Raw genomic sequence first — 27,217 nt, forward strand, 5'->3', positions numbered from 1 at the left:
GCACTATTCAAGAGCTGGAGAGACCCCGAGCACCCGAGGCTCTTTACAATAAACAAGAGGCAGCAGAGGTAACGATCCCTTGGGCGCTGGACTCTCAAAGGAGCTCGGCCAGATATCGACGCGGCAGCGACGGACCAAACAATGGGAAAAGTACCATTCGAAAGTGCCCGGCGACAAACGGAAATGCGGCGCTGGGAAAATCCGTCCATATGTATAGTGCGTAATGGCCGGCAATTAGCGTGACGAGCGCGAGTGCTGTGCTACGCGATGAACGAACGTTTACGTGTCCCGGCGACAGAAGACGTTCCGGATTCCTTTGATCTTCGAATTGCACTCCCAACTGTTTTACCCTGCACCGAGAATTTTATCTCGGCTGCTCAGAATGCACTTACGAAAAACGACTTTAGAACGCGCATACCTCTTCTTATCAATCGATCTCCTCACCAGTTTCTTCGAATGCAGGTCACTCGTCTTCTGCTTCATCTTAATCGCTCCTCAGATCGGAATAATTCAGTCATACGGTAACCGTAACGTCAACTTTTAAAAGGGATTTATAGGACGGCGTATAACTTGTAGAATCGTACCCCGGTTTTCGATAATGGCTCGGACAACAATCTTGACGAACGAATTCGATTTTCAAACTCAACGTTGAAGGCACGGTGATGAAAATGTAAATACTCAAGCAAAATAAAATTTGTATACATCAATTGCAATTTACAGGAGCTAAGTAAAAATTTATTTTGCTTATTGATAATTTTGATATCGTGAAAATAGTATATCGACACTGTTGAACTCTTTCAATCTTTTTATTGTGTTGAATGACACCTATTCATTTTTGTCATAAATGCATAAAATCCCTCAAGCAATTTGAAAAAGAAAGTAATTGAACTGCTTGTGCAGCGAATCGCACAAAGAAACATTGCACAAATGCACGAGTGCTGTCAAAGCACTTATTTGAGAAAGAAATTATAATGATACAGGCAGTGTCTCTGAGATCGTAAAAGACGTGGCCATCAGCGTTGACGAATTTTGTGCTATCCTAAAAAATGTGAGACGTGCTAATTCAAAATAGATTAACCCCTTACCTCTTACAATTTAATTCCAAGATTTCAGATTGAAACGTACTACCTCGTCTCGTGTGACACTCTAAATAGGTATTGATGGAAAATAAAATAATTTATAGTGCTTGAGAATCAATGTAGTATGGTTACTAAATAGTCTATCATAGAAAATTAAAAGTAATCATATCTGACGTGACTCTGAGACGTCATTTTAAGACAAGGGGTGCGAGCTGCGAGCAAGAAATTGATTAAACGAGAACGGTTACAGTGGCGTAAAAACATATTAATAATGTTTGAATACAATGTCATTCGACTGAATCTGAATCTTTTTGCCAGGGGTTGTAGTTTAGCTATCCTTCCGTCAGTCCGTTTGATCGGAGATCGAACCTCTGACCATCCGTTCGCCTAACCCGATGAGTATCCCGTCGGAAGTTCGGAATAATTGGATCGGTGCAATTAGGGAATGCATCCTTTCCCGCGGAGTCTTTCTACAGTTTTTCTGGAGGCCGCTGCCCGTTCTTTGTTCCATTGGTCGAAGCCAAGGGACACTTCTGCCTCCCCCTAATGGAATCGGATGGTTCTTGTTCCGAATGTGCTGGCTCAGCAATGTCAATAAAATTTAACAAGCTTCCCATTTACCATTTGCGGAATCTTCAGCGCGCACGGTTCGCGTTTTCTTTACTCCGCTCCTTCCTCTCCGCTCAAAGGATAATCACTTTTATTGTCCCGCGTGTTCGTCCCCCGCCCTTCGCCCCTTTCGCGTTACCGGCTACTTCCTGTTTTCGCTCGTTTCTTTCCAGTGTTATCTGGCATCGTGAACGATGACACTGTTATACCAGAAATTCCTCGCCGGATATTATCACCGAGCGAAAACCGAGAAAGAGAAGGACGAAGAGAGCCAGCCTTGACTCGCATTAAATGATGTTTCCGTCAAACGCGACGGCGTTCCTCGTTATTTCGCAAACACGACGACCGGAACCGCGTAGCGAGCATCTCGCGCGCGTTCGCCATTTTTTTTTTCAGTAAATAATTTCGCCGGAAATTTCGTATAGCCGCGTATCACTTCGCGTAACGCGACCAAGTACGCAGCTGTACGCTGCCGGAGGTAATTAATCTACTTGTTTTTAGTGAGCTACGAGGCAATTATCGTCGCGATCGCGAGCAACCCGTTTCTAGCTTTATGGGAAACAGCGGCGATCAACAGGAAAACCTTGAGGAAACAGTTTCAGTTAATTAGCATTCGAAACGGACGCGCCGCGCCGGCTCTTTGTAACTTGTACATTTTTCATTATGTATTTTCTTTTTATCGTTTCTGCGTATATCACGTTTCGGCTTCTTCGCTTCGGTCGGTCGCGGATTACAGATAGACGAGCGTACACGTGATCATGTTCTGTTTCTGCGCAGTTTTTTGGCTTTGTTGTGGATCCTTATCGTTTATCTGAGGTTACCGAATACCAACAGGATGCAGAAAATGTTTTATTAAATTACCACGATCTCGAATATACCTGTTTCCGCTTTGCACCGAGCCTTCTTGTTAGTCGCGCGTCACGAGACGCTCTACGTTCATTTTGAACATTTTTTGTTTCGCATTCACTCGTTGAATACAATGCCAGGTTTTTCATACTGTTTGTTCATTCGACGTAGCGTGCACGATATATTCTTGTTTTTATTCCCAGTCTTCTTATTGTTCATTGGATATTATGCGAGTCTTGCGATTCATTCGAGGATACAATCATTGTTGATGTTGGCATGCGTGATTAATACAAAACTGAATTGATTTGTCAATTTCATTAAAATCTGAGTTCCCCGAGTGCCGAAGAAACTGGTTTCACGTACGGATCCGCGGATCGGCGAACATGATCGCTTTTTTGCGTTTCTTTCGTCGCGAGAGGAGCGAAACTCGTACCGAGCATGCCGGTGGTACACGTGTAAACACGCGCGTCCAACATGACGCGTCGGCGCCTATGAGATCGCCCCAAACAATGGCAAACAGCCATGCTCGTCCTCCACGACTCCCTTAAGTCGGACGAAACAATAGAAAAATCTCAATTATCGAACATCCGCGAGAATCACGGAGTCCTTTCGAATAGACTTCAAGATCTTTCTAAAATTAATTTATTTAACTTTCTTTTTAATTTATTTAAATTTATTTAACTTAAATTAAGAGTGCAGGTAGGATAGTGTTTACGATTGAGGAGCAGTTCAAACAGGTATCCTCATTCCAAGGTATGCTAGAATCGTTAAAGAAGCGTTGGAAAAATATACACCGTTGTATTTATATGGCTTCAGTCTTAATTGTATCGTTCGTTGCCATTCTTATTCGATGTCTGAAATCGCCAAAACAATCGGTAAGCGGTATTTTAAGATTCGATAGGGTTCCTTCTGTAGCTTCTTTAGTTAACGAGTCAGCCTTTTCATTTCCTGTTAAGCCAATATGCGCTGGGATCCAAATAAATAAAATGATTAACACGTTGATTGCCGCGTTACCCATATTTGTTGCAGGTAATATCGCCATGTGCTTAAGAATATAATAATTCAATAACTTGATCACTGTAGGTACGAATTGTAATCAACATATTTTGCCAACAAATTGCAAGTTTCTCGATTGTATTACGAGTAATAGAATTTTTTATCCATTTTTAAACTTTGTTTGCCATCGACGAACAGTAAAACTTGCCCAGGTTTTGCAGCAAGGTCTCGGCGTCCTATTGTCCACAGATAGGGTAGGATTTTCTAAGAAGTAGCTCGATTCGCAGTAACGTTTCGAACACCGTGTATATGAATTGGAATGGTTAGTGGCAAGTGAACCGCCACCGCGGAAGTGCAATTTTCAGCGTTGACGAGGCGAAAGAATTATTAGTTGATCGGAATAGACACATTAATCATTCCCATTTCTGAAAGAAACCAATCAGCGGTACTTGTTGCGCGTGGTTTCAATTAAACATGGTAAATTGCGGCGTGTTTCATTTACAATTAACCGTGCTTCTTAAGGTCGGCCTAAGCCGGTAACTGAGTTACACATACGCAATCAACGTTCATAATCACGGCGCGGAGTACGGAGTCCCCCGTATCCCGTTAATGAGCTTTACGTACTGTTACTTCATCAACTTCTCATCGTAATTGTAAATGGGCCCTTAATTTCCTCGGACCCCGGCATCTCGGGCTCTTCCCCGCTCCACCTCTCTTACCGCTTCTCTCTCTCTCTCTCTCTCTTTTTATTTCTTTCTCCCTTTCTCGGCTAACAAGAATTTCTTAGCGGGAACACGTGTATTATCCTGCCACAGTTGTTTTCCACAGGAATACCGAGGCTCCGCAGGCTAATGCGTTGTCTCGGAACACATTAGGTTATTCACCGATAATAACGTTTCGCCCCATAAGTCCAGGATTATTACACTAATCGATGCACGCTTAATCTCTATTATCTTTCACTCCTCGCGCTCTCGCAATCATTCTCGCGGCCCTCGCTGTCCGTAGTCCTTCTCCACTGATTTCTTCATCAATTTCTCTGGCCTAGGTGCTTGTTGCTATCGATCGTAACTTCGAAACACAGCACGATACCACGATAATCAACGGTTTTTCCTATTCAACGACAAACAACGAAGATACTCCAAGTGTTTGTGCAGAACAGTTGGCTTATACTGTACATCCCACGTGTAACTGCAAGCATTATCTAACATTTATCGATTTTGTTGCCGAGTTTGGAAGCTTCACTCTTTGCGAACATTTTAGAAATCATTTCATACAAATATTCGCATAATTACAGAAGTTATAGAAGTGACGAAGCTGACAAATTATACATAGATCGCAACTCTCGAACGGATAAGTGTTAGGTTGCAAATACGTTCGATTTCAAGTATAAATTTGTTCTTTGTATTGAAATTTGTAGACATTTAAAACATTTTTTTGCCTCATTATCGGAACTGCCCGAAAAATAATGTTCAGTTTTGATATAAACAGTAATCCATAATGGTATTCGTAATTGTTTTTGAAGGTGATGGACATTTAGATAGCAATATACAGATACTGGACACTTTAAACAGTAATAATTTCTGAAGAAAGACGTGGGGGAATTGATTCTTGCGGGATCATACATGGAAAAGTATTTGAAGAAATGATCGACGCAACGCGACGATCGATCTAACCTAATCGCAAGAGTTGGGCATTAATCAATTAAAATTTTAACCAAGATTGATTGATTAATGTGTACGATTAAGAAGGGCAATCATTGAAAAATGGACGATTGATGAAGTTGATCGTCAATCGTCGATTAAAAACAGAAATCGTCGAAAAATTGGAGACTGATTTAATCAATTGTTGAAGTTAATCGCCACACGGTCTATCCATAAATTGTAATAAAAAGGGAGAGAGAGACAGAGAGCAGAGATGGATAATTGACAGAAATATATCTCAATGAAAAAAATTCAGTATGCATACTGAAATTTCAGCAGTTAATCATTAATCAATTATCCGATTGACGATTACAATTGAAAAGAATGTAATCGTTAACCGTAATTAACGACTAAAGTAGGAGTTTAATTTTTAATTGCGATTGAAGTAGAATTTTTTTGTTTTTCCATTGGCGTTCTATTAAGTGCTGGCTTTGTTTCTTACGGTATCGATAAGCAGTGCATCCCCAGTGCATTTCTGCTGGATACCGAGCACGTCGGTACTCTCGGGTACTCATCGGCACGTACGTGAGCGTATGTTGGCACGTACGTGCCGTTAAGAAACTTCCTTTCCCGGATTGCCGGGCCGTTGTCACGTGCGAACCATCCGGTCAACATTGTTACATTCTCGTCGCATTCTTTCGCCGAATCCGCGGGCTCCTCGAACGCTTCGACGAACCGCGTATTCCTCGGCCACGAGGGAAAGAGAGAAATCGGTACGTGTTCCTGATTTTATCGAGCAACCGCCGCGTACCGCCGAAAAAAGGATTCGATGTAGAAGAATCCCGCGCTCAACCAAACAGATAGCAAACCCCGGCCAGATGTTTCTAATCGGTTTTGCGCTCTATGTACCTAAAACCACGCGAAATATTCCGCGCTATCGCGAACCGCGATCGGGGAAAACCGATCTCGGCGAATACCGACGCGGCGGTGTGTTTGATAAGCCGCTATCGAATGCACCTGGTGCTTTGTGTTCTTGCAAGAGAGATTTCATTGTTTCTTCGAACAATATCTTCCTTAACAGGATACCGCACTATTGGCTCCTTTTGGGCACGGTTGCTTTCATACCGTTTGATGAACGCACATTTTTACAGTTAATTGTAGGCTCATATACAATATCATTTCAGATAAGGGCGTTGTCGATGTTGAAAATTGGCGTCGGGGTGCAGCAATGAATATACTTGAAGTCTTGCTAGTTTACTTATAAAAATACTTAGTAATTGAATTAATTGAAAGGTTTGAATTGTGTAATTCGGTTCAATTACAATGTACATAATTCAATTAGCACAACTCTGATTACAACAAAGTTTGGGAGCTACATTTAATAGAATTAGTAAACAAAATTGTTTCAAATAAGTAGCAGTCAAGAAACTGACCTTCGAAGTAAACAAAACACTTCAAAACATTTCAAATAAAACACCTAAAATAGTAGCGAGTTGTTGCCAACAAAATTGAATAATAATTCGGGGTACAAAGGGTGAAATATTAATGAATCAAATGATACAACAATTCTCAATTTCTTAAAACTGTATTTCTGTCCCAGTTTTCGTATCTGTCGACGACTGCGCCTCGTGTCGCACGTCGCGTCGTTCCGCTCGATCGGTTTCGCGAATTGCCGGTCGCAAATAATTCGCCGAGCCACCTGCGGCCCAACAGCCCCTGCGTTGACGCGCTAGGTGCGGTGCTCGAATAATTACGAACGGTGCAATATCTCGAATCGCGTTCCACGATCGCTTGTCGAGTTAACGGAGAAACGAGCCGCTAACAGCTACGGGCCCGACTAATACGGTCGACTGGCGAAGTTAAAAGCTTCATTTAGTTCGCGTTTTGCAGAAAGAGTATCCAATTTCGATCCGGGCGGAATTTCTCGTCGTAAAAATTCCGCGGGAGCTCGTTACGCCCGGCGGATTGACCATTACGCGTCGCAAAACGGAGAAAAAGTGGATCGTCGCCTCATAATAAACGTGTAATCGTAAATCAGTAATTTGGCCGGGCCCGTGGTGAAAGAAAGGAGAGAAAGACTAAAAGAGACGGAGGGGCGGAGGGGAAGACTGACCCAGCCGAGTCATTAATCTACGGCGCGCTGATTAAACAAATTGCTGGAGCGCGAGGCGTCGATGATCGGCCACCTCTAGTTGCAAGGTGTTCCGCAGCGTAATTCGCGAGGCTTGATCGATCGGTTAGTGGCCGATTAAAAAAGGGAGCTGCGTCATCGAGATAAGTGGAGCTACCTTATAATGAGAGGGCGCACTTTCGACGTCGATAGGTGCCGTACGTGTTCCTCCGGGAACGTATCGGAACCGTTTCGAAACCTTTCGAGTACCCGTGCACCGCGGCCGAACTCGGCCTGGCCGGCAACGTGCAATTTCACGACACCCCTGGCTAATTAATTGCACCTTTTTCTTGCCGCTAAACTGCCCGCTCGCTTCGCTCTAACACGCCTCGCTGATTGGGAAAAGTCTTCGTGTAACACGGAACAGAGTAGACGAAAAGTACAGTAATGTCCTGATATATGTATAGTGGCTCGCAGTAATATTCGGACACTTTTGACCCTAAACCTATGAAAACTAGAATTTTGTATTATGTACAATGGGGTCCTCTTAAATGTAGCCATCTAAATATGCTCTTCAGTTGTCATGGATGAATACGCCATAGAGAACATTTTTATCCCAAGATCATTTTACGACCTTTTTCAGTATACACCGAATGAACAAATTATTGGAGACACCTCACATAAATTGAGAAACTTGAACTTTTCTGGAGAAGTCAGAAGGATTAGCTTACTAGCTGACGGGGAAAAGAAATTTTAGGAAAATATTAGAATAAGATGAATTCACTTACACTACTGTGCAAAGGAAGAAGCACCCGGCCATATTTAATAGAAAAGCGTGAAAAATCAAATAAGAACACAGTGAGTTTTGAAAGAGGATTCCGCTGTTTAATTGAATAGTTCTGAGAATATATGTGTTATTGCGGATTGTCTAATACTTTAAGTGCAATAAATCAATCATTGTATATCTTATAATTATACTGGGTGCTTCGTTCTTTTGCACAGTAGTGTATATCGGCAGCAGCGTATATCGATGAGACAATACCACTTCAACGACAAAATTTGTTTCCTTCCAACGAAGTCTATGTTTTGCACCAGTCTGAACCCACTTGAAAGACTTTTCTTTTTCTTCGTTTTAACTGAAAGCATCGCTGTTATTAATATACGCTAACTGGCATTGTCAAAGCATCAATTACATTAGCTATCTTGCTCTCCGGCTCGTTCGCGAATGAACTCGTTAACGAGCAAGCCGAGTCATGACTCGTGCAGCAGCAGCAAGCATCAGCCAGGCGAACCTGCATTTATTAGGTTTCTCATGTTTTCTGCATCAGAGTTTCTTGTAACCGGCAACACGCGACTGATTTCCTTGCTTTACGATATCACACAGAGCGATTTAATAGCTGCGCGAAGCTCTAGCTATCGAACCACTAATAAAATAGCGAAACTCTTCAGCTTCGGCTCGTTGACAAGTTTACTATCCATTATTGATTACGGTGAACGATTCCTATGGTAGCGAGCTGTTTCTAGCAACTGGGTGTAATTATGTGATAGCGACACGTGTTTGTAGTCGAGTCGTACCAATGTATCTTTGAAGGAATCCTTGAGGAATTCGACTCTCTTATTTTCATTAAAATGTGATGTCCAGGTCCTTTGAAATCCATTCAACCTTTCGGCTAGGAATTACGTGATAATTTGTCCACGACATGCTAGGCCACCTACTCCTACATACACTATAAAATAATCCCAATTATCGATCGTAAATGTTGAATATCTAATTAACTAAATTAGATATACATATACACTATGTTGCGAAATTTGCTTTCTTAATTGAAAGAATAGAATCGAAAATATTTCAGATGGAAGGACAAAGTTGAAATCAGTTCTTCAATTTCCAATAATCGAATATTTTCAATTTACGATTATTAAGATTCTAAAAATTCTTAATTCATTTCTCTATCTCTCTCTCTTTGGGTATATATTATAAAAATTTGGATAGATGCATTCCTGTTATTTTCACCTAGTAATGTAAAATAGTCATAGTCACTTATCGGTGGGTTAGTATCCGAGTGTCCCGGTGATGAGACAGTGTGAAATTTTGTCGGTTACGAAGAAGAGGGTTGATAAATGTTGGCAAGGGAAGAAGTTCGGGTAGAAAGAGCGCGTCATCCGGCAAGAATTTCTCCGTCGGCGGACCACCACAGCGAAACGGCGACGACAATAATTCCCGTATCGGATAATAGGTCGATTTAGCGAGGCAGAGAGCCGAGTCCGAACCACATCGCTCACAATAGCGTAATAGATAACGCGATACAAAATGATAACGCCGGTATAGAGGCCGCAATAATTTCAGCTCCCTTCGGCAGCGGCCTTACAGCGCACCGTTTATTACTATCGTCCCGGTTTATCTCGGTGAACGAGAGCCACGGACTCACTTATCGTTCCTGAAAACGTTTTCTGCCACCAAGATACCTATCTGTCTTGCCGCGAGAGAACTCTTTTCCCTCGGCCGCCAAGTGCAACCGATAGTTCCAAGCGAAATCTTTCTACGGCCGTCGCTACTCGATTTATAAGCGATCATTGTTGCCTTTCCAACATTGGCTTATTTACGTCAGTCTGATTTTTCTCACCTGCAACCCGATAACGTACACTACCGGCCACAAGTATTCGGTCACTCGCGATTCTACGCCGACTGGATACATATTATTTACTACTAGACTGCAGATTTTATGCGTTTACCAAGGAAATAAAAGTGGCTGCAATTTCAAACGGCATGAATGTTGCAAGAATTTTACACCTGGACTACCTGAAGTCCATGTCTAAGAGAACTGTAACATTACTGAATAATAGTCTTAACGCTAACCGTACCGGCTACGAAATGTGTCGGATACACACATTGTTTTATAAAAATCACGAGACTGAACTTATTTAGATTTTCCACAATTTTTATAATAATACGTGAATAAATAAAGAAATTTATTGAATAATTTCTGATGGATGCATCTTTATATCATAATTAGAAAATACAAAATGTGAAACTAGTCATTTGACCAGTCCTGGTACGTTTAATGCTAAGAAATGTTATTGGATTATATCTGTAGTTGTCAGGAATAACGCCGCTGTTAAATTGCAATATTTTTTTGAGCCTTTCGTATTTGTTTGCATGACTATTTTTCTGGTAAATACGATCGGAAATTTACCGTCGGAACCGTCGAAAACCTTCACATACTGTTTCTCATTTGTTATTGGACATTCAGTCATTCTGCTATAAAAAGAATACACCTATGTGCTCGGTGTTATGTATCAAGTTAATGAGTAAAACTAAAGGATTTGACTTACGTCGAATCTCAAGAAACAAAAGTCAATTCTCTTCCTCGCCGTTTTGCTGTCCCAAAGATAAAAATGATCGGTGAGTAACGTTTCGTGTTTTATGCAATTCACGAACAATAAATAATGGTATCTGCTTGTCATTTATGACTGGAGCTCGACGAGATCCTTCGCGCAAAATGGCGACCGTAACGTGCTCGCGTGGAGAAACCAAAACGTCTAGACGCCTTCTAGAAACGAAAATAACTAACCGATTTCCCCGGGTATAGACAAACTATTTATTTATTGACAAGTAAATCAAACAGTATCCGTCGGATACTGTTCATTGTTTACCGTGCTACTTACATTTTACGCGAATCTCGCCAGTAAAATCCGCTGGTTTACGCTTCGATGGTAGTTTTTCCGAGACTTACATAACTATTTATGTTTTTAGACTTCGAATTTTTTTTCGTTATGTTTGCCCGAATATACCGTAGTAAATGTTTAAACCTCAACAGGATTATGCCTTTCATATGAGCCATAAACAATCCGCGAAATGATTTATCAATACATTGAGTATCAAACTATACAATGAAATTAAAGAATCGAATAATATTTACTTACCTGGTACGTAAGTAACTAAGCCTTCGTTAATAACTAGACTGCCATTTATATGTAAAATAAAAAATGTTTGCATTGATTGCAAGACACAGGCGTGAAATAAAAATTTCTTTCTTCTTGTAACTATCCGATTAAGCTGAAACCAATACGCTGAAGTCTGTAAATCTTTTTAATATGTCCACTGCTTTAAATTGTGCTTACCCATTTTTGTCATAAATGCATAAAATCCGCAGTCGACAGAGTGTCTACCCACATTTATAACAGAAAGAACTGAAAATGAGTCGGGCGTTCTTCTCTTTTTTTAATAAATAATGATCGGAGAAACTTACCTTGGGAACGTTTAGCCTCGGTCTCCCCTGCCAAATTTTGAAACGCTCTTTAGAGTCGGCACAGAACAGAGACGTGGTGGTTGAGGGTTTAATGATTAATTGGTCGAAGACACGCGGATGTCGCAGCGTCGTCGATTTGCAGCGGAGTCCTCGGCAGCGTGCATGCTTTAGGAGGCTTTATGTTTGTTCAGGTACGTAGGATATGTACGGTAGGAAGCGATTCCCCATCGGTATCATTACTCGGAGCGGTAGGTGGGCCAAAGCACGCGGTGGCTGGTTCCATTTGCCGTGTATCCCGGTCTGGAGAGAGCCAATCCATCACGATGAATGCAATCAGCAGCTGTTCCATCTCCGGGTTGGCGAACGCGAGTGCCAGTCCGGTGGTTTTTAGGTACGAGAGCGTCGTTATCGATATCATTACAAGAACGGTAGGTGGCCTACGCGACCATCTAGATCTAGGAATCAAACGACAGCAGCCTCTCCTCGCCTCCTTTTCTTGCTATCGGTCTCCCGAGCACTCGCAATCCATCATCCTATGGATGCATGCAATCATCAGCAGCTCTCGGGCCTCTGTACCGCTCTCTTCTCTGTTATTTCGTCTCATCTGCCCCCCCCCCTTCTATCCACGCTCCATACACACACGATCTTTCGTTGGGAACATAATCATTTCGTTCTTCGGCCATTTTCGAATCGCCTCATTTCCGTTCCTCAACGACATCAACCGCGCCAGCGATTCTTCTTGCTACCTCAAGGCCGGTTCTTCTGCATCCGCTGATCTCTCGCGATTATCAAACCAACGGAACACGCGATTCGATCGTAGAATTACTCGGCAGCGTGTTTCAATAATGCCAGACCCGTCGGCTTTCGATTCAATCGCCGCCGCGCCGCGTCATTCCCGGGAACCGTTTTTTGGAACTAGATAACCCTGGATCATGGATGAAGTCGAAGTCCCCATATCCCGTAGGTACTTTATTTCTTGCTATCGCGAGTACACTTCAAACTGAATTAACTTCGTGCCGCAGGGTATCATCTACGACCATGATTAACCGTCCGCAAATATCGTAAATACAGACTTTGTTCATAGAAATACTTAGTTGGAGATTAACTGCTCGCTCTTTCATATTTATCGTTGTCGAGAAGTTTACTATCCCTATTGATTACAATGAACGGTTCTAATGGCTCGTTTCACTCGCGTGTAGCCAGTGGATTTAATTATGCGTTACGCGAGACGTGTTTATGGCCAGCTCGTACCGGTGCCATTTTGTTGACGGATTTGAGCCGAGCGAGAAGTCAGCTGCAGGCTATTAATGTTCCCTTTCCGGCTGGCCAAGCTTTCGTTAAATCGTAAACTGCACTTTCGTATGTTCATTAAAAAATTACGAGTAACTTGACACGTATCCGTCCGCGTGACTAAAGTTCATCATTTCGGTGCCGAATAGATGACTTTTTGTTATCACTAAACCTACCGAGGCTTACAAGTAGCAGGTACATGCTGTCTTGTAAAAATAACAAGATTAAATTGATTTGAACTTTGTGCGGTTCATCTTATAATATCTGCTCTACTAAATGTATTTATTTAATCGTTTACCACGAAATCATCTTTATAATTTCTGGAACAGATCGTTTGACGCGTGGTGGTAGGTTTAGTGTCACAATTCGAGGTGAATTAAAATAATCTTCAACGAAAATAAATGAAGAACCAGAAATATGAATACAGAAAATTATGTGTTGATTAGGATATTGGTAAAAGGAAATATTGAAAGCAGGAAGACTCAGTGTCTCCAGGCTTGGAGTAGCAACATTCGCGATATTCTTCATTTACGGAGAAAAATGTGCAAACTCGCAGACGCGAGAGGGAAGTTTAGGAGAAGTTACAACTATCCCAGTATTTATTGCAAGTATCCGTGCAGGATGTCGAAGTGCGTAAATTTCGCTTGAAATTCTATCACAATTTCTGCTTGGAAGAGGATTCTTGAAACAAGGAATCCCATAAACTTGTCAGATTATGTTCTTACGATATCTCACGAGGATTATTTGTCCTGCTGTCGTGCCGTAAAATTGCATTTTATGGCAGATTCGATTAGAAACCGCACGTGTGCGCGGTAATTATTATCCGACGGCTGATAACTTTTAAAACACATACAGCTCTTTATGGACAAATTTATAGTATACATATGTATGTTGAGATTGAACAAAAATGTTTGGTATTTTTTCATACGATCTTTAAGTTTAAAGTTTGAAACTTTAAGTTTAAGTTTAAAGTTTTGCAGTTTAGGGTTTAGAGTTAAGAAGTGTCGGCAACTCAGCTGGGACATGCAAATTTATGGTATGGGCGGATGAAGTATCGGAGTTATTGAGTTTTGTAGATAAGGATTCTTGATTTCTTGTGACAGTTAGCGATTTTCGCGCAGCACGTCATCAAAGTATAGTCCTTCACGAACATTTAAAAAAAAATTCCAATTGAATCGATGAAGAACTGAGTTGTCGGCAGATTTTTGTCCAAAAAGATCGGTTTCTCGCCCACTGTGCGTCGGGCAGCGAAGCGGTCGATAATAAATGTCCCCGGTCCACCAGCAGGTTGTCGATTGAAAATTCGGAATTTTTCGGAGGGGTGGCGAAAGTTGCAGAACACGACCGTCTTTCTGCAAATAATATCCCCGTGGCCGATCGAATAGGTGGTACACGCCACTCCCAGCGGATTACGTAAGCGTGTCGAGGCACACGCGTCCCGATCCCTTGATGTATCACGTGTACCTGCACGTATATCTACATAAAGGAGGGAACCCGGGACCAGTCAAACCGGTCCGGCTCGGTTCCTGGTTCCTGGTTCCTGGTTCCTGTACCCCCGCATGCAAAAGTTTCAAGGTAATCCTCTTCGGAGCAGCACGCCGCGCCGCGCCGCGCCGTTACGATTTCGCGTGACAACAGCCTCCTTGTGCTCGCCAAGAGGAAATTCGCGCGCGCCGCATAAACACAGCTCTTGTCTGAAATTTTCTCTACACCGCTACCACTTTATTGCTTTATCTATCGGTCGACCTCCGTACACTGTGCACCGTCAGCTCAACAACAGGAATTCTTACGCGAAAATGTTACTTGCTACGTTTTCGAGTCGCGATAACTTCACTGTGTGTCAAGTGATATCTAGATTATTTTTTCATTATTCCTGAAACCTCTGTGGTGGTATATTTCTGCATAGATGTACATTTACATTTGGATACAGTTACTCGAATTAATATTCGGACGCTCTAAAAAAGACGATAACATTTTTAATATTGTACTATACGATTTGAACATTTTTGGGAAGCTAGAGCAATTATTCGATTTCGATTTCGATTTGGCATCTCTAATTTGTAATCGATGCAACCCATTCAATTTAATTTTTGATCCATGTGTTCTCGCTTCATAATGCGGCTGTAATAAACCGGCACGCTTCGAATTATGTTAAATATTTCTTGGACGGCTCGGAAGCAGCGTGTTTCAAGGATTATCAGACAGAGCTCGGCGGATTAAGAGTTTAGCGGACGAAAATCGCAGATAAATCGAACGGCGCACAGCTGCCTCGAAACGCGTGCCATGGAAACATAACGAAACGAGCATTTGAACGGGACAGCTCGTGTTCCGTCGAATAACTTCCTTCTCCTGTTCTTAAAAGCTACCTCGCAACGCGAGGATTACTGCGGAATAAGTACTTGTATTTTAAATCGGGGAGAAAAGTACCGACAGTTTAGCGGTGGTAGCCGGTCTTTTAGACGTTCGTTCGCGTGCACAAACTGCGCGAGTGAATTACAGAAAGCCTGTCCAAACATCCGTTTCACGACGAATATAAACACCGCCGCGTGTAATAGCGACACGTTTTATAGCCTCACGATGCGACGGTAAAAACTGTTCGAAGGAAAAGTTCTTCTTTTTCACCGCGAGTGCATGCCGTCGGACGCGACCGATTCTTCTTACCTCAACGCCGCGCCGCGCCGCCGTCGCATGGAGCCTCTTCAGCAACCACTGTCACCATTTATCAACTCGATCGAAATGATTTTCACATTAGTCAATTTGTCCGCGTTTAATATATTGCTAAATAATTCATCTTTGCTAGGTGGACGCTTTTTATCTTTTCATTGCAGTCATGGTGAAATCCGTTCAAATCACGTCCATTTTGTTCTTACATGTTTCAGATCAATGTTGATTTGATTAACGCTAAACTATCGAGCACTAAACTCTTATGGTTTTCATTGTAATATGTGTTTCAATAGAGTTGTAGAAGAAGACATCGGAAATAAGTAATTTTGACCTGTCTGGTATTTCTACTGTTAAATCGAACATAAATATTAGCTGGCTGATTACATTATTTAGAGTGGCTGTAAAAAGTATTCGTACGCCCTTTAAAATAGAATAACTTTTATATAATTGTATCAAACGACCTGATGTTTTATAATCATATGATATGAAAAACGATTATAAAGAAGTTATTCTATTTTAAAGGGTGTACGAATACTTTTTACACGCACTGTATGTTCAATGTGGCAGATAATGTTGCAGATTGATTTAAGGTAAATCGATTGATACGAGACTGTTTATTGGAACTGGTTACAAGAAAACTAGAATTCAGATCAAGAGTTAGCAATTGTTCATCGAACCAAGAGTTCAGCGTGAGTAAATGTGCTCGATGTCACTTTTCCTTGTTATTTGATCCGCTAATTTTCCAAATTGATTAACACCAGACAATAAAGAATAGAGAAAATCAATGAAATTGTACACTTTAATTTTCGCCATCGAATAGTATTGAAACTATTAAGGCAATTTATTTTAATTAGACCAGTAGGCTAAGTTTGACACAATGCTTGTCAAATAGCTTCGAAAGCAAGTAATTAAAATGAGTAAATGATTAAACGAAGCTTTTAAAAACTTCGTAATTATGTAGTATATCCAGTACCGTTTCTTCTGAATTTTCCTTAACTTTACAGTTAAATGTTTTCGTGATCGAACTGCACGCGGACATAAATTGACAAATTGGCTTATAAAGGTCTTAGGGTAAAGGTCCTCCGGGTATTTTCACGGCGATTGATTCGTTCAGAAGGCCCATCGGCGACCATTTTCTAACAGGCTTCCGGGAGAGCTTCGACGACTGGGACGACGGGGAACGTGGATTTAATGCTGCTCGTTAATTCGTTAACGCACGGAGATTGTTATCGGCTCGTAAATTCACGTTGCACGAGCGCCGCTTGATACCACGGATATCGATGTCCTATTGGGCAATTATTTTCGAACGACGACTGAATCCACTGCGATTTTCACTGCGAATGCATCTCGTGTTCCACGCGTGTCTTTCATGATCGATGATTTTTACTTTGGCTCGCGGAAAATGCGTTTTTACGCCACGCGACTTGTCAAGCATTCGTAGCTGCAGGCTGTTACGAAAATAACAGCGCAAGACGAGATTCTCGAGTTCCATAGAATTGCGAATTTTCATGTCTGTCTTTTTGTACTAAATTGCCATTTATGAGAGTGAATCTGTTTTCGTTAGAGATGCAACAAAACGGCGCTTTAATGTGTATTTTCATTCGAAAGTGGTAATTTAAAAATGATTTACAAAAAGATATGAACATGTAAAAGTGATTAATATGTGTATCAAACAGAAAGAACCTGCAGTACAAAGGACTTGCACTATTATATTTTTATACAATTACAACTCTGGTTTATAATATGTATAACTAGACATATGTATAACTAGAAAAATGAATTTTTCGTGTATTTAAAGAAGTTTTGTTTCACTTTCACGTACAATCGAACGAATATCAACGGTACCAAGATAATTCGTGTCGAGCCATTTGTAGTCCGCTAATAATTCCATTGGTTTTGAAACGTCGACTCGTAGCAGCAGTCTGTAGCATTGTGGAGCTGTAATCGGCGTTGTTTTTTTTCGCAAAAAGAGCCGGTCGCGTGTCAAATGGCAACTCCGACGGCGTACATGCGCCGATTTATCGTCGTTCCCGCACACAACGGCTTAGGCGCTATAAAGTAGGTCATATATCTTTGCTACCGCATAGTGTGCAGGTCCTCCGCTACTTTTCACCGAGACCCTTTTATGATTTATGGTTCTCTGGAAGCACCGACACGCTAATTAACCGACGGCTCGCGCATGTTTTTGTCCCGACAGAGAGTCACGTGAGCATAAAACCTGACGGCTTTCGGATAAAAAGTATCAAGCCCGCGACAGCTACTAATAACTTCGTCGAATCAAATGGTTTCTTTTCGTCTGACACGTATAACGACGGCTAAAAATGGACCACCAAATTGATTTTTTATAATAGCCGGTGCTATAAACCGAAACGAGCTACACGCAATCCTTTACAGAGCCTCAGACACGTCGGAGTATCCTTTTTTTAAACTGATTTATTAAGCTACAGTGGCTCCGAAAAGTATTCGAACTCTTTCGATTTGTGAAAGTTATCGATATTTCAATCACAATCCTGTAGAAAATAATCGTACAAAATCTGAACTCATTTTGAGGATTGGAGCCTCTACTTTCACACATCCTGGGTCAGTTTTCTTGAAAATGTCAGTTGAAACTTCCCTAAAAACAATGAAAATGGGATTGTCATTGAACCTTTCATAGATTTCAATAAAAGGTGCACTGCTAATTTTATTATACAGTAATAATTAGGTCGTTCGGTTGCTTCCATTTGTTATTAGTAATTACTAGACAGCAGATTTTATGCATTTATGGGAAAAATGAATAGGTGTAATTTAAAACAGTTATATTATTTTCAACCGATTAAACATGTTAAGAAAGAAAACACATATCTATTTCGCTCCAGATTGTTGCAATACACGTAGAAAATTTTTATTTTGCTATTATTATTACTAACCTTATTTTAAATCGCAAAATCGTGGTATATCTTGACAGCTGACATTTCGGACGTAATTTCCTGCCCCGCAGCGCTTTCTAATCTTTCAAGTATGTTTTTATCATCGCATCAAATATGCAAAATCAAAGTACGCATTTCCATCACCTCTTGCTTTTTTATTACCGCAAGGGTAAAAATGTGGTGCACGAACGAAAAAGTTGTGCGCTGTTCAAGGAGAGGATGTACCATCGGATTACTATTTTTTTAGCTCTTTTCAACACTTTTTATGCGGTGCAAATTTCATTTCAAATAAAGTCGTAAAAAGTCGTATAACTCAATATTTTGCTAATAAAAAAAAAATAGAAATTCTACGAGCATGGGATCTTCAAGTTGCCTGAAAAATCGCAAGAGATCGTAGAACAAAATGTCATAAAACTTATTCTAAATGGTAAAAAGAGCTGGCTTTCATTTTCCCTTAAGAAAACGAAATGACTTTCCGAACGATCTAATATAACGTAAGCTTCCCAATTTTGTTCCATCAAATAATAAAAATGTCGTAGGGATTTCAAAATCTAACTTGTTCTCATTTCTTTCATACAAAATATTAAAAAATCTAACTTGATCTCATCACTTTTATATGAAACATAAAAAAATCGTACATCAAGTTTCAGGCAATCATTAATGGCAGATACAGTCATGAAGCGTCGCTTTCCTTGTGTGACTCTCTGTACGAAATGAATAAACTTAAAAATCGAAAATTTCGTTCAATCGAAAGTTTAAAAAGAAAAGAACTTGCCTGTTGTTGCTTCATTGAGGACGCAGCTTCACAAATAACATCGCTTTAGGAGCACGAAGATGGTCTCCGATGTGGAAATAGTCGCCTGTTCATGAATAAAACAGCATGATTCTTGACAGCAGCTACGAAGAATAGGTGTGGAAAGGGTGGACCTGTCTCTCCATCATAATTGTCAATTAAGTTTTAGCTCGGGTATTCTCGACGGTTCAATTAATCCGTGTAATTAGTCCCGTGCAGCGCAACTTTCGTCCGCGTCGACCATGCTCGTCTCTAATTTGCAGCAGCGTTCGGATCGATCGGTCAACTTTTATTTTTTCCAGGGAAATAACTAATTGGTGGACCTTTACAATAGAGTCAATTTCGTGAGTCAAAGTGCCACTGCCGTTCGACGAATTAATGACGGTAGTATTGTCACACGCTTTCGTATTTCACGTGTTCGAAACGAGCAATCGGTAGGTGGACGTTTTCGTGCATATCCGCATATGCATGAGCCTCGGTCTCATGGTAATGAGCAGATCTGTAATTACAGCTATGATTTCAGATCTAGCTTGCTCACATTTTTATGGGCCCGTTGTTTGCAAATTTATGGTAATCATGTGGGACTTGAAAAAAAAAACACGGTGTTTACAATCGCTTGGTAACGAGTCGATAGATACCTCCGCGGAGGCTTTGTTTGTCGACGTGTGTGAACTATGAAGATTGTTTGCTATTAGACTGCAGATCTTTATATGTTGGCAGCTAATAAATATTTCCATTCTCTGCGCGATGGTTCCTTTAACTCTACGAAAGAGTCTTGTTTTTATTTCGTACAATCCTATTTCTTTATAAATGTTCAAACTATAATGACCACAGATTGTCTTTTATTTAAATCATACCTTTTATTATTTTATTTTACGTCGCTCCTTCAACTGCTATGGTTATTAAGCGACATAAATCATACTTGAAACACACATTTTTCGCGAGTGCTTATCGCCCAACAAAATATTAAATTAATTTTTAATGATCACGACATACATACCTATGTATACATTCTATTCGGAATTAGAAATGCTGCTAGGTTTTTGACGTCTTGCAACAAAAAAATGTGATTGCTCAATTGTTTTATTCTGTTGACTGTTTTAAATTGCACTTACCCATTTTTTTCACAAGTGCATAAAATCTGTAGTCTACTTATAAAGAGAAGAATTAATTAGCGGAGAATCACTGTATAAATTTTAACACGAATTGGGCATCACAAATGTTATTTAAGGGGGCATCATTCTTTATAAAAATGTGAGATATTTAGCCTAATCGGAATGTCGTAAGAAAATTAAGGATAGCTCCAGCCTAGACAGTCTAGGTTTCCATTATTCAAGCCGAGGTTATTATTACGTAGACGCCTCGTTACTCCGTTGAAACGTGTGCCACCAAAGGGATTTCTTCCTCCTGAAGGATCGTTCTCGTCTTTGTCCTCCGGTTCCCTCTCTATCTGCCGCGATTCAAAGGTGTCGTGCTCAAAAGAAAGCTAAGAGTTGTCTTGAGGATCTTCTTACAATTCTACTTTCCTTCTTCCACTGTTTTAGCTCGCTTAGAGCGGAGGCCGTCGCGTCGCGTCGGTCGGACGCCGCCGCACTGTTGCGCCGATCAAATTCAATTCAAGAAGGGAATGTTCATTAAATCTCGTACGCCCTCGGAAGTTCCTTGAACTGTTTCTTGAACACCGTTCCAGCATCGTCCAAAGGAATATCTGCATATCTTAGACGCGAACGGGCGCATACATTTGCGTTGCCCGGAGTGAAAGACGCCGGGTCGGATCCTTTGCGAGGTAGCAAAACGGAGCTCCTTTCACTCGGCAAACATTAAAGAAGAACTGGCGCTCGTTTTAATTGGAGGATGCCAGCGAAACGAGCCGAGAACGCGCGAGATGCGCGCGGCGCCTTGCACTGGTCCACATTCGCAAGATTCTGAAATTTTCTCAACTACTGTGCTTGCTATACTCCAACTACCTTAAAATATTTATAGCCAAATTAAAACAAGTACTTAGATAGTTGCAAAACCGTGTAAGAAATATATGTTTTTAAGGACAGATCTTAGCAATGAAGTTACAGTCTCTATTTTATAAGTACAGTAGAACCTCAGTGGTTGCGCGTAAACGGTCAAAAAATGCCGGCCAAGTTCTTCGGAATGTGAACCACTGTGCGCCGGTGCCCAGTGAAATGTGCCCGCACGTCGATACTGCACCCTCCGCATAATCCACCTTTGCTCCCGTGCACCCTCGATGCGGCGGCCTTAAAGGAGGTGCTTTTCAAGGTTATCCAGAGAGCTGGCTGCTTCTTCTTCTTTCCACCCCCGACTGCACCCCATTCCACCGGTCGAGAAAAAGCAAGCAAGCAAGCAGCATCGTTCTCGGGGACGCGAGTTGCCAGGCGGTAGTTGCCATGCCTACCGGAGCCCTGTCCCTAGGGGGGTAGCTAACTCTTGCGCCCGGTAGCCTCTCTGTTGCGCGGCCACGTTTCACCCCTAATGGAGGGAGAGCCGAGAGGGTGGCAAGTGCGCCCGTTGGAAGATCTTCAAAAGGAAGAAAACACGATTTCACGAGCGCCATTCGTTCGGCCCCCGAAACACTAGGTGGTAGAGGGTCTGTGACGGTGGCGCGAGGGGGATGGCGGCCTCTACCCCAGGTAGAGGGTCCCGGGGATTCAGTGGTAGGGTTGGAAGAATACTCGTCGAAGAATCGGGACGAGGTGGGACGGGCGTTGCCATGCCGACGAATTATCATTTTCGCCCCTGTGCATCCGAAAAAGGGAGTCGCACCCTCTACCTGACTCCGCCCCGTTCTAGCAACCCGGTATGGATTTTTTCTCGGTCGGCGTCCACTTGAGAGCGGCGCGACGCCCGAATTTTTTCCCCTGCGCGAGAGGATCTGGCCCTGCTCCCTCTCTCTCTCTCTCTCTCTCTCTCCTTTCGCTCCTCTCTCTCTCTCATTCTCTCTGTCGTCGAGTGCGCGCCCGGCGACGACCTTTTGTCGCTTGGTTTTTCGCCTCTCTTTTGTCGTTACGAACGGTTGGCACGGCGACCGTCACGCGTTCGTCGCCCGACGCCTGATACGCCACCGCCGCCCACGCTCTTTCAACGAGTGCCAACCGTTCGTTCGTTCGTTCGTTTGGCTGATCTTTCGACGGCGCCAAGATCGCGGTTCAAGATGAATCTTAAGCAGCCGCGACGAAATACCCCGGGCCCCGTGGAAAAGTTTCCGGTGTTTGCTCGTCGATGCCAAAGGCAGGGTGTCGCCTGGGGGCTGAGGTGTCCCGGCGATCACACTGAATGCATTCAGAAGCGGTTTTTCTTAGAGATGGAACCTCGCGATCTCTCCACCTTATGGCAGGTCCCGCAAAATGTACAGAAACTCGGACATTTTTCTAACATTTTGCGAGATCGCTCTGCGCTACATGTGACGGTTTTATATTAGAATTTTATAGATTGTGCAGGAGAAGGAAATGTTCTGTACTCTTCAGTGAAGAGTAGCTTAAATACTTGATCATGTTGTAGATACCAGCCAGTTTTGACTAATTTTAGGGAAAAATTCAAAATAAGATCATCAAGACAAACCCACCGTCGATTTTTTCTGTTTTCGTCCACGTCACTTCCAGATAAACCAACACTTGACCTTTTCCATTTTTATCCGCGTTATATCCGAAATTCTCTCTAACTGCGAATCTTCGCGCAAAATATAAATTGTCTGCATTGACTGCGAGACAGGAGACAAGCAGATGTGTTTTTCTTTCCTAAACAATTTTAAAATAAAACTGGTACAATCCTCTGAGAAAATTCAAAAATTTTGTAACACTTTGCGAGAGTACACTCTCCAAGTTCTAATCGTCAACCCTCGAGATACTTTGATTCGCGTGTATGTAAACCGGAATAGAACACACGTACCCTCGGGCCCGATCTCAATGACCTCGCGAAACGAGACTCGGCGAAATCGACTGACTCATTAAGCGTCTGAAGGACCTTATTAATTTCGAACTCGCTCGAACCGCCCACTAGACAGCCAATCCGGATTGCGACAGTGGAGGGACACTTTCATTACACCGGTGCCGTTCCAATTTTCGTCTCGTTCCGATCTGAATAATTCAATGTGCGCGAGACAGGAGCACAATCGGAATCGAAGGTGAGCTTTCCGGCTGAGTCCACAGAGATAATTAAGAGCGTTAGGAGACGGAAGAATGGTTTCGCAGGAGAATGACTAAGCTCCTCTCTCTCCTTTCTTCTCTTCTTTTTTTTAAACATTCCCTGCTCCAGGTTTCCGCGGTGAAATCCCGACGATACCCGAGTGAATTTCAATTCCGCGTCAGTAAAACGAGCTTCGATTACGGCTAATTAATGAATGTTCTAACGAGTGCCCGTATATCTGGAACGGTGGCTCGGCGAAAGGGGCAGCCGAGTGTTCTCGAGTTAATTTCTATGGGGATTTCAGCGGATCGATACCAACTTTCCGTGGTTCTCTCTCTCTCTCTCTCTCTCTCTCTCTCTCTCTCTCTCTCTCTCTCTCTTTTTCTCTTTTTCTCTGTGTGCATGAACAGGCTGGTTCAGACCGACGGACGAGACCGCTGTACCCAGGAGAACCGGCGTTCTGAAAAGCTGAGAGGAAAAAAACTGGTAGCCGCAGAAGTTACGTTAACGCCGACGGACAAAGGATAATTATACGTTATTGCGTTATTATCGCGGCGAAAATCTGCCAGCGGGGGCAGAGCGTTGTTTAAAATCCCGGTCGTTCAGCAGGCGCAAACGATGCGGTATCCACCATTTTCTTTTGTGCCGCTTAGTTCTGTTATTCTTCGCTTCTGACAACTGATGTTCTCTCGCCCGAAAGTTGCTTTCACGAAAAATGCATTCGACACAGTATTTATATCATGTACAGTGGTTCGCAAAGAATGAAGTCTATTCAATTTAGTTTATTAACGCCTCCATAGCAGAAGCATCCAGTGCATAAGGATCGCCCATCGCACTTTGACGAAGGTTGCAATCCAGGGTGTACTCGTCGCTAGGCTGGGAACTGCGAGCGCAGGAAACTCGACACGAAAGTTTTCGAGAGTCTGGCTTGTCGTGGGTCCATTAGACCGGTAGTTTAGGAATCTAATTAATTTCGTTACAATCGAGACACAGGGTTGGCGGAGCGGCGGCGGCGTTGCCAGGCGCTGGGTCTCGTATTCATCTCTTGAATACACATCCCGCGCGCGTAGCGAGTCGAAAGCACCGGCATCCAGCGCACTAAAAATCGCCAGTCGTCACCCGGGCTGCACGAGAGGGGTCCTGTGAGGAGAGGTTTTCACGTGTGCACGCACATTCGCGCACGTTCACGCACATATTTACGCAGTGAGAGGAAGAGGGAAAGAGAGAGTGAGCGAGAGAGAGTGAGACCGGGCGAGGGTGTAGATCGGGCTGGGCACAGTGGTAGACGAGTGGCACTCGTGGGGTCGAGGGTCCTTGCACGGGTACGCCATGCCCCATGGGGTTTGGATCCCGTCGCGGCTGCTGGCTGTTAGGGTATTCTTGCCTCCGCCCCCGGTCGAAGCAGCCCCTTGACACGAGTCGCTTCGAAATACCCGAAGCAAAGGGGAGCGGGTGACGTGGGTCAGCCGGGGTAGGGGGGAACAAGTGGCGAGAGGAAAGGGTGGGAGACTGACGGCCATGTTTGTCGGGGGTGTGCCTCGAGGGGTGTTGCCAGCAGACCCGGTCACCATGACAACCTCGTTCTACCCCGACCGACCGGAAGCCGGCAGGACGAGGCGGTGCCTCTGCAGCTCGCCGCCAACCGGAAGTCGAGTTAACCGGAAGCCGAGCGGTGCCGTTCGAACCCGAAACCGTGGACAGGAGGCGCACGGGAGGGGGACTGGCAAAAAATGAGGAAGAAAGATGCGATCCCCTGTTGATATACCTATGTACGCACCCTACCGTGACGCTGGATGATCGATCACGATGTCGACCACGCATGCACAACGACCAGACCGAGAAACACCGTATCAACGACTGAGTGCATCGACACCGGCGGATCTCGCCTAGCCTTCGAGACACCTAGATCTCAGTGGCTTTGTCTATTGTCTTTGCACTTCGCGGAGCGCTAGGGTCAGCCTCAGACAATGTGGCTTCTAAAAATCTGACCCTGGAGACCCTGCTCTCTCTCTCTCTTTCTTTATCTCTCTATCTAGCTGTATTATTGCGGGGTAGTTGTTGCAGTGGACAAACATTTGAGGCCAGTAGTCAGCCATTTTAACACACCACCGACCGGTGATCGTTGCATAATTTTGAGAAATCTATGGTACATGGCTGAACACTTTTTAATGAAACCTTCGATAGCAACAGCAGTTTTCATTGTGAACTAACAAGTCACCCTCAATAACGTCATCTAATAGTTTCATTTAAGATTGCAATGTAAAGGAAATTTCTATGCTTTCTTTTGGTACAGCACAATTATTGAAAATCCTACTAATGTAGTCTTCCAATAGCCTTTAACACTTCATCTACCGCTTTAAACACTTCAAATCAGCATTTGGTAAATATATGCCAGTTAATATACATACATATATTGTATTCTAAAAAACGACAGGCATCGGAAGGTATAAGAATCTTTAGATTTAGTTATAGGCTAAAATCGTGAAAAATTCAGTTTTTACAACGGATTTTAATTTTTTCCATATATGCCCACATCAAAAAGTTGTGAAAAACTACTTTGAGTATTTTCTCCGCAATTCGGAGACCAATTGCAATGTTTTCAAAATTTCTTTTTCTCTGTTCCTAAAGTAAACTAATTGTTCCAACCTACCAAAAGTTATCCTTTTAAAATTGTCCAATTATTACTCCGAGTCATTGACTATTTTGTTGGCTAGTTTTGAAATGAAGAACATTCTTTTACCTTGAAAATGCATACATCAAAAATTTCGAATTACAGTTCTGAATAAGTGATTCTTAATTAGTGATTCTTATTAAATAAGTGATACTTAGTGGACTAATGAAAGTTGTCGAAGTTATTTCCCTTTCATCATGGAATATCTTTCGAGTTCCAGATAGTTCCACATTTATTCAAATTGGAATATTTTCAGTATGATACTTCTCCTTGCATGATGCCGCAAGAATCATTTCCACTTTCGTCCTTATTCAGGAATTATTATTGTTTAAAGTGTCACAGATACTTCAATGGAGATTCATTGAATGTATATTGCTTTCGAAATTTCCATCACCTTCAAAAACGATTAAATTAATAAGATTTATTACAAATTGTACAAGTATTTAAAAATCAACGTTTTATGAATACTATTTTGGATTATTCTTTATTCCAAAATTGAATATGAAGTTTCAGAAGCGTGAAAGGCACAAGCAAGACACGTCTTTACAGTTTGAAACGAACTCGTCAAATAAGGATCACTCAGGCCAGGAAATTGAGGGATGATCCCATGAACAAGCAAACAGTGGTTTTAGAAACAAACTGAAATTGAACCGACTCATGTACGAAGTACGTTTCAATAATTTTTGACTTCATCATATTGCAGCTGATGTCAAAACGAATCGAACGACCTACGTTGTTGTACTCTAAAACTTCCAAATAGTCATGAACTGCTAGATCGACCGCAAGACCAATGTGCCTCGCTTCGCCTCGTAGCCACCTGAGCAGAAGTCACAGGTGAACATTCTCGCATACGCAGCCGCAGTTTAATCATACATATGTGTAGATAACTAGCTATGATGTTCCCAAGGAATTCTGTCTGTATGGATTGGATGGAAGGCGTGCCTGTCTCCGTCGCTCATCGATAACTTTCACGCTTGGGTCATGCTTGAGGAACGTTAAGGAAACGTTAAACCTTAGCGAGTAGATGCCAGACGAAACGCATCGGATGTCGCAGAGAAATATTCTAGCGGCACGCGTAAATATTCCGCGTTCAGGCGGACACACCGGGAACAAACAGTATCGCGAGGATAACGGTACGCCGCGTCTGCACGCAACTCTGCACGTGCACCAAGTGCACCGAGTGCATCGAGGCCCGCTACGCATACGCCGCTAAATTATTTTACAAC

At 42.5% G+C, this 27,217-nt stretch overlaps 2 protein-coding genes and 1 long non-coding RNA gene across 8 annotated transcripts in view; 2 read left to right on the forward strand and 1 right to left on the reverse strand.

Moving 5' to 3' along the window:
• LOC143208888 (uncharacterized) overlaps nt 1-23,696 on the reverse strand; it is a 38,989-nt gene extending 15,293 nt beyond the window's left edge. The window contains exons 1-2 of one of the 2 annotated variants that reach the window (XR_013009001.1): nt 19,169-23,696; nt 1-18,766 (exon numbers count right to left, since the gene is read on the reverse strand). The exon at nt 1-18,766 is cut by the window's left edge and continues 14,656 nt beyond it. This is a non-coding gene — a long non-coding RNA (uncharacterized LOC143208888). The other variant, XR_013009000.1, reaches the window with a different exon arrangement.
• Mesr6 (misexpression suppressor of ras 6) overlaps nt 1-27,217 on the forward strand; it is a 764,580-nt gene that overhangs the window by 50,344 nt on the left and 687,019 nt on the right. The gene's annotated exons all lie outside the window — the stretch shown is intronic.
• LOC143208885 (uncharacterized) overlaps nt 1-27,217 on the forward strand; it is a 284,265-nt gene that overhangs the window by 36,379 nt on the left and 220,669 nt on the right. The window lies entirely within an intron of this gene.

The sequence above is a fragment of the Lasioglossum baleicum genome, chromosome 5 (genome assembly GCF_051020765.1).
Source record: "Lasioglossum baleicum chromosome 5, iyLasBale1, whole genome shotgun sequence".
Lineage (NCBI taxonomy): Eukaryota > Metazoa > Arthropoda > Insecta > Hymenoptera > Halictidae > Lasioglossum > Lasioglossum baleicum.